At 40.5% G+C, this 8447-nt stretch overlaps 1 long non-coding RNA gene across 1 annotated transcript; it reads right to left on the reverse strand.

Annotated features, from left to right (window-relative positions):
• Positions 1-1767: 1767 nt before the first annotated feature.
• LOC138988611 (uncharacterized) lies at positions 1768-6453 on the reverse strand. The gene is made up of 3 exons (XR_011464884.1): positions 6319-6453; positions 6020-6061; positions 1768-5435 (listed from the first exon to the last, which is right to left on the reverse strand). It is a non-coding gene; the product is annotated as an uncharacterized lncRNA (long non-coding RNA).
• Between the last annotated feature and the right edge of the window lie 1994 nt (positions 6454-8447).

Here is an 8447-nt window from a genome sequence, read left to right on the forward strand (position 1 = left end):
CAAAAAAGTCATGTTTCAGAAGACTGCATACAGTATGAAACCACTTTTATATAAGACTTCAGTTCAGTTCAGTTCAGTAGCTCAGTCGTGTCCGACTCTTTGCGACCTCATGAATTGCAGCACGCCAGGCCTCCCTGTCCCTCACCAAATCCCAGAGTTCACTCAGATTCACATCCATCGAGTCAGTGATGCCATCCAGCCATCTCGTCCTCTGTCGCCCCATTCTCCTCCTGCCCCTAATCCCTCCCAGCATCAGAGTCTTTTCCAATGAATCAACTCTTCGCATGAGGTGGCCAAAGTACTGGAGTTTCAGCTTTAGCATCATTCCTTCCAAAGAACACCCAGGGCTGATCTCCTTCAGAATGGACTGGTTGGATCTCCTTGCAGTCCAAGGGACTCTCAAGAGTCTTCTCCAACACCACAGTTCAAAAGCATCAATTCTTCAGCGCTCAGCCTTCTTCACAGTCCAACTCTCACATCCATACATGACCACAGGAAAAACCATAGCCTTGACTAGATGGACCTTTGTTGGCAAAGTAATGTCTCTGCTTTTGAATATGCTATCTAGGTTGGTCATAACTTTCCTTTCAAGGAGTAAGTGTCTTTAATTTCATGGCTGCAGTCACCATCTGCAGTGATTTTGGAGCCCAGAAAAATAAAGTCAGCCTCTGTTTCCACTGTTTCCCATCTATTTCCCATGAAGTGATGGGACTGGATGCCATGATCTTCGTTTTCTGAATGTTGAGCTTTAAGCCAACTTTTTCACTCTCCACTTTCACTTTCATCAAGAGGCTTTTTAGTTCCTCTTCACTTTCTGCCATATACCAGCAAAATTAAATATCCTAGTTAAGATAAAAAATTACATGATAAAACCATTTTTAAAAGCAGTAGGATGCCAAACTAAATTTAGAGTGGAGAGGGCAGGTAAGAGAATTGAATAAAGGGACACACCAATAGATACAACAGTATTGATAAGTCCTAGTTCTTAACTCAGAAATTATTTATGGTTGTTCATTTTATTTTTATGTTTCATAATACACATATGTTTTGCTTTTCTATTGTGTGTATCAAATACTATATATTTAATATGCATAAAATTTTTAATTATATATGTTTAAATATATGCATGGAGAAGGCAATGGCACCCCACTCCAGTACTCTTGCCTGGAAAATCCCATGGACGGAGGAGCCTGGTAGGCTGCAGTCCATGGGGTCACTAAGAGTCGGACATGACTGAGCGACTTCACTTTCACTTTTCACTTTCATGCATTGGAGAAAGAAATGGCAACCCACTCCAGTGTTCTTGTCTGGAGTATCCCAGGGACGGGGAAGCCTGGTGGGCTGCCGTCTATGGGGTCGCACAGTGTCCGACACGACTGAAGTGACTTAGCAGCAGTAGCAAATATATGCAGCCATGAAATTAAAAGACGCTTACTCCTTGGGAGGAAAGTTATGACCAACCTAGACAGCATATTAAAAAGCAGAGACATTACTTTGCCAACAAAGGTCCATCTAGTCAAGGTTATGGTTTTTCCAGTAGTCATGTATGGATGTAAGAGTTGGACTATAAAGAAAGCTGAGCACTGAAGAATTGATGCTTTTGAACTGTGGTGTTGGAAAGGACTCTTGAGAGTCCCTTGGACTGCAAGGAGATCCAACCAGTCCATCCTAAAGGAGATCAGTCCTGGGTGTTCATTGGAAGGACTGATCTTGAAGCTGAAACTCCAACGCTTTGGCCACCTGATGCAAAGAGTTGACTCATTTGAAAAGACCTTGATGCTGGGAAAATTGAGGGCAGGAGGAGAAGGGGACAACAGAGGATGAGATTGTTGGATGGCATCATTGACTCAGTGGATATGAGTTTGGGTGGACTCCAGGAGTTGGTGATGGACAGGGAGGCCTGGCGTGCTGCAGTTCATGGACTCGCAAAGAGTCAGACACGACTGAGCCACTGAACTGAACTGAACTGAAGGACCCTCAGCATCCAAGGCTCTCTAATGCAGTGGTTCTCAGAGTGTGGTTCCCTGGACCAGGAGCATCAAGTGTCACCTGGGAAGTTGTCAGAAATACAAATTGTTAGGCCTCACCCTAGACATACTGAATTTAAAACCCTTGAGGGTAGAGCCCAGTAATCTGTTTTATCAACCCTCCAGTTAATTTGACACTCAAAAAGTTTGAGACCTACTGCTCTAGAATAATTGAGAAATTCTCACATAAAGAACAAAACTTTACTGGTTACAAGATTGTTTTAATCAAGGCATCTCTGTGGTTCATAAATGTTTTTATCCTTTTTAAGCTTCTTAATTAAGAAAGTTCATTCAGAATGGCTTTCATCCCCAAAATGACAGTCTTTTCTCTCCTTTACCTGGTTTGCTAACAAAATATTAATACAAAAGTGCAAAACAGGAGCTTCTCAGGAACCACTGAGAATTCTGCACAGAAGGGAGTAATAGACATTCGAAACTAATTTAACAGTAAAGTATGTGGTTTCATTATTTCCCCCAAGGTTCAGAGCTCTTCTTGGGGGAGGGGAAAAGATTTCATTGCTGTCTTTCCTGTGAGTGCAGATTTTTTAAATTGTTAATGTTTATAGTGGTGATCTGTGAGAGCTCTGGGGTACTTTGGAAAAGAAGATAGATCCTCCTCTCAAAAACATTAAAAATTATCCAAGGCAAATATGGATGTTCAGAGGTTTTCCATGTGTAAAAGAAATCTTTCTTTCCCTCAGGAGCTCTAGCTTTGCAGGATAATTTATATAGAAAATAAGGAATTCCATGAGGAAAGGATATAATATTTTACATTAGCAGAAGAATATGGATAAAAATTCTTGCCAAGAAAGGTTGGCTTCAGGGAGTCTTAGAAAATACAAAAAACTTTTAAATTTCAAGAAATTCTTAGAAGTTCTGAAGAACTCAGAAATTCTAAAACAAAGATATGAGAAAGAAGTAGGGGATTTATAAGTGTCTATGAGGTAGAAAGAAGGACTTACAGAATAGTGGGAAGAAACCAAACAAGTGATTTGATATTACTTAAGACATCTCCATACTCTTTATTGTTCTTGAATATATTGTTGCTCAATATTTAAATGTGTCTTGTGCTTTGTTTTCCCACCAAACTAATAGGCAAAGAAAACAGTCATAGAAACTGTCTACTTTCTATCCCAAGAAATTCAGAGAAAGACAATAGTCAATCTTACTTCATAGCTAAAATGCTGTAACAGAGTGACAAGTTCCTGTTCAATCTCAATGTCAGACACATAATAGACTTGTCGGATAATGGAACTTAAGTTCAAAGATACACATATCAACCTCGCTGATTATCATAGCTGCCACCTTCTGCAACTTTAGGATATCATTCTCACTGCAGTCTATTTGAATAAAACTCCCTGAACTTAAACATCAGTAGGGCTCTGAACTATTTAAATGTCATAAAAATAATAGCACATTAGAACTAGAAGCTTAAAATTCATCTTATTTAATGCATCCATTTTGTTGATGAAGAAGCTGAGGCTGCTGAAATCATAGTTACCTGGAAAAACTAGAATTGAAGAACAGATTTTGTGACTCATGTCCAGTAAAAACAAAACCTCTCTCTTCCATCACAGCTTTTACTGCTCTCCAACTGGCTCCCTGTGTTCTAGTCACATTGTGATGGCCAAATTCCAAGGGCAAGTGTCCCAGCAGAAGTTTCATAGCATTTTGTGACCTAGCTTCAGAAGTCATAAAGCAGCACTTCCACCATAGTCAAAAGTTCATCAGGATTCGAGAGAAGGGAAAAACAGGACCAATCACCTGGTAGAAGGAATGCCATAGTCACATCAAAAGAGCACAAAAGGACAGGAGGTATTATGGTGATCACCTTTGGAAAATACAGTCTGCCCCAGATTGCACACATTCGTCTAATTTTGTTCCCTCCTGAAATTCACTAAGATAATAGCAAATTGATTTCCCACCCAAGGCATGTCAACCCCCAAACACAGGAAGAACGAAAGAAGCAGCAGCAACAAAATTTTAGAAGCTGGAAAGCAGATGTTCAACTGGAAAAAGGTTTAACAGACCCCAGAGACCAGAATCTTATCCTAGCAACTCAGAAAGCTGAAAACTCATCAGATTTCTAACACAGAATCCTCAAAAACCTAAGGATACGGTAGCATCAGGTACCACTGTAAGTGTGAATAGAAGGAGAGAGCTGAAATAAGGAGGACTTTAAGTAGCAGTCAAGTCCCTAGATCTGCTTCCCAGCTTAAGGCAATCAAATGACCACGCCTCTTGAATCTTTGCTCAATAGGGAAGCGTGTTCTCTTAAAACAATGAAACAAGGGGGCTTTGGAGCCCTTACAGGGTGGATGGCAAAGGTAGCACGATAAAGCAGAAGGACAAGTATGAGCACTACGACTGAGTCCTCCAGCTCTCCCCCTCCTTGGCTTCCTGGCAACTAGGCCATCATCCTCCAGGCACAGGACTAGAGACGCTTTCTCTGGCAGTTCAGACCACTTCAAGAGAATGTATCCAGAGGTCACAAAACTGAAAAGTGTACCTATATCCTTCTGCCCTGAGATTCACAGGTGATAGAGCTTCCAGTCAAAGTTTTTGATCCCTGAGAACTGTTAGACATCTGAGGAATGCCTGCGATGTGAAAAGTATGAAAAATATAAAAAGCAACTTGGGGGAAGCAGACTGTGCACAGGGAAGAGAGCTTTGAAGATATATGTATTATTAATATCCACTGAAATGCAAGAGAAGATAGTATAACTTTGTACAAAAGGAATAGAATGCTATAATAAAAAGAACATTCTGAGAACCAAAAGAGTGTTTCCACAGTTAAAATATTGGCTCAGATGGTAAAGAATAGAAGATAAAGTTTAAATTTTTTTCTGAAGTTAAAATAAAACAACAGAACAAGGGTTGTAAGGACCTTCAGCTCACTTGACTTGGAAGGAGATAACACATTTGAGCTAGTAAACTGAAAAACAGATTTAACAAAATTGTTTCAAATTATAACATAACAACTTATAGAAATAAAAGCCTGTTTAGACACCAGTTCAGTTCAGTTCAGTCACTCAGTCATGTCCAACTCTTTGTGACCCCATGAACCGCAGCAGGCCAGGCCTCCCTGTCCATCACAAACTCCCGGAGTTCACTCAGACTCAAGTCCATCGAGTCAGTGATGCCATCCAGCCATCTCATCCTCTGGCGTCCCCTTTTCCTCCTGCCCCCAATACCTCCCAGCATTAGAGTCTTTTCCAATGAGTCAGGTCTTCTCATGAGGTGGCCAAAGTACTGGAGTTTCAGCTTCAGCATCATTCCCTCCAAAGAAATCCCAGGGCTGATCTTCTTCAGAATGGACTGGTTGGATCTCCTTGCAGTCCAAGGGACTCTCAGGAGTCTTCTCCAACACCACAGTCCAAAAGCATCAATTTTTCGGCGCTCAGCCTTCTATCAAAGACAAAAATACAAAGAAAGCATTGATTTCATACAGCATAACAGAAATGAGAAGGGTAGCAAAAAGTAATTTTAGGTCAGGAGAACAAAAATAACAAGAAAATAAGAGGATCAATTCAAAAAGTTTACTATTAAAAAAAAAAAAAAAAAGGATTCCAGAAGTGTAAAACTGAAGGAAAAAAAAGTGGGAAGAAAATGATAAGCAAAATGATTTTAAAAAATTTTTTCCAAAACTCAAAGAACTTAAGTTTTCAGGCTGAAAGACCAACAACATGCCCAGTGAATGCAGACAGATCTTATCACTGTACATCATTGTGATACTTCAGAACACAAGGGGAAGGTTCAACAAGGTCCCAGAGAGACAAAGAGTGATCACCTAAAATGGAACAGAAATTAACGTGGCTTCAGGTTTTTGTCAGCAGTAACTTTGGAAACTGGGAGCACTCAAAGTCAAAAGAGAAGAGCTTTCAGATTTCCAATGAAAAATAAGGAAAGAATCCAATGTCAAGATGAAGTATCAGTAAAAAGGAAGAGAAGTAAAGACATTTTCACATGAGAAAAAGTTTCAAAGTTCTTACCCCAACGTGTCCTTTCTCAAGGATCTTCTGGACAGAGATGATCTACCAAAATAAAATTGAAACAAAGATGAAAATTCACAGGAAACAAGAGGAGCATGGGAAGAAGAGGTGAGTCCCAGGATGGTGGTGACAGAAGATGCCACAATGACTGCTGAGTAATCAGACTTAGGGCTTCCCAGGTGGTACCAGTGGTAAAGAACCCACCTACCAATGCAGGAGACATAAGAACAGAGGGTTCGATCCCTGGGTCAGGAAGTTCCCCTGGAGGAGGGCATGGCAACTCGCTCTGGTATTCTTACCTGGAGAATCCCATGGACAGAGGAGCCAGGAGGGTTACGGTCCACAGGGTCACAAAGAGTTGGACATAACTGAAGCAACTTAGCATGCCTGCAATCAGAGGGTACACAGTCCTGATTGAAGCAGGTCAGAGGGCTCAAGGAAATACTTCTTCTGGAAAAATAAATTAATAGAACACTTGATGCACAAGAGTTTGTGGTTGAAAAAGATATGAGCATAGAAAATCAAGCAAAATTAGACAATTTTTCACTTCATAAAAAAATTAAATTTGTGCCAACCCACACGCTTTCGATCAATTAATCTGTAACAGAGGCAAGAATGTGCTAGTGGAGAAACGTCAGTCTCTTCAATAGTGGTGCCAGGAAAATTGGACAGCTACATATAAAAGATGGAAATTAGAACATTCTCTTACAGAATATACAAAAAGTAAACTCAGAGTGGGTTAAAAGCCTAAAATGAAAGTGAAGTGAAAGTCGCTCAGTCGTGTTTGATTCTTTGCAACCCCATGGACTATACAGTCCATGGCATTCTCCAGAACGGAATGCTGGAGTTGGTAGCCTTTCCCTTCTCCAGGGGATCTTCCCAACCCAGGGATTGAACCCAGGTCTCCCATATTGCAGGCAAATTCTTTACCAGCTGAGCCACAAGGGAAGCCCAATAATATTGGAGTGGGTAGCCTATCCCTTCTCCAGCAGATCTTCCTGACCCAGGAATCGTACCAGAGTCTCCTGCATTGCAGGTGGATTCTTTACCAGCTGAGCTATCAGGGAAGCCCTAAAGACCTAAGTGTAAGACCAAATAACCATAAACCTCCTATAGGAAAAAATAGGCAGAACACTCTTTGACACAAATCATGGCAATATGTTTTTCAATCCATTTCCTAATGCATTTCCTAAATCAAAAATAAATCAGACTTAATTAAACTTAAAAGCTTTTACACAGCAAAGGAAATCGTTGACAAAACAAAAAGACAACCTACTGAATGGGAGAAAATATTTGCAAATGATATGACCAATAAAGGGTTAATATCCAACATACATCGACAACATACATCAACATACATAAAAAGTGCTAACAGGAACATGAAAAGATATTCAACATCACTAATTATTCAGTTAAGTTCAATTCAGTCACTCAGTTGAGTCTCACTCTTTGCGACCCCATGGACTGCAGCACACCAGGCTTCCCTGTCCATCACCAACTCCCAGAGTTTACTCAAACTCATCTCCATTGAGTTGGTGATGCCATCCAACCATCTCATCCTTTGTTGTCCCCTTCTTCTTCTGCCCTTAATCCTTCCCAGCATCAGGGTCTTTTCCAATGAGTCAGTTCTTCGCATCAGGTGACCAAAGTGTTGGAGTTTCAGCTTCAACATCAGTCCTTCCAATGAATATGCAGGACTGATTTCCTTTAGGATGAACTGATTGGATCTCCCTCCCTCCTTGAGAGTTCAAGGGACTCTCAAGAGTCTTCTCCAACACCATGATTCAAAAGCATCAATTCTTCAGTGCTCAGCTTTCTTTAGAGTCCAACTCTCACCACCATACATGACCACTGGAAAAGGACAGCCTTGATTAGATGGACCTTTGTTGGCAAAGTAATGTCTCTGCTTTTTAATATGCTGTCTAGGTTTGTCATAACTTTTCTTCCAAGGAGTAAGCATCTTTTAATTTCATGGCTGCAATCAGCATCTGCAGTGATTTTGGAGCCCAGAAAAATAAAGTTAGCCACTGTTTCCACTGTTTCCCCATCTGTTTACCATGAAGTGATGGGACCGGATGCCATGATCTTAGTTTTCTGAATGTTGAGTTTTAAGCCAACTTTTTCACTCTCCTCTTTCACTTTCATCAAGAGGCTCTTTAGTTCTTCTTTACTTTCTGCCATGAGGGTGGTGAAATCTACATATCTGAGGTTATTGATACTTCTCCCGGCAATCTTGATTCCAGCTTGTGCTTCATCCAGCCCAGCATTTCTCATGATGTATTCTGCATGTAAGTTAAATAAGCAGGGTGACAATATACAGCCTTGATGTACTCCTTTCCTTATTTGGAACCAGTCAATTGTTCCATGTTCAGTTCTAACTAATCATTAGAACTAATCATTAGGGAAACGTAAATTAAAGCCACAATGA

The sequence above is a fragment of the Bos mutus genome, chromosome 7 (genome assembly GCF_027580195.1).
Source record: "Bos mutus isolate GX-2022 chromosome 7, NWIPB_WYAK_1.1, whole genome shotgun sequence".
Classification (NCBI taxonomy): Eukaryota; Metazoa; Chordata; class Mammalia; order Artiodactyla; family Bovidae; genus Bos; species Bos mutus.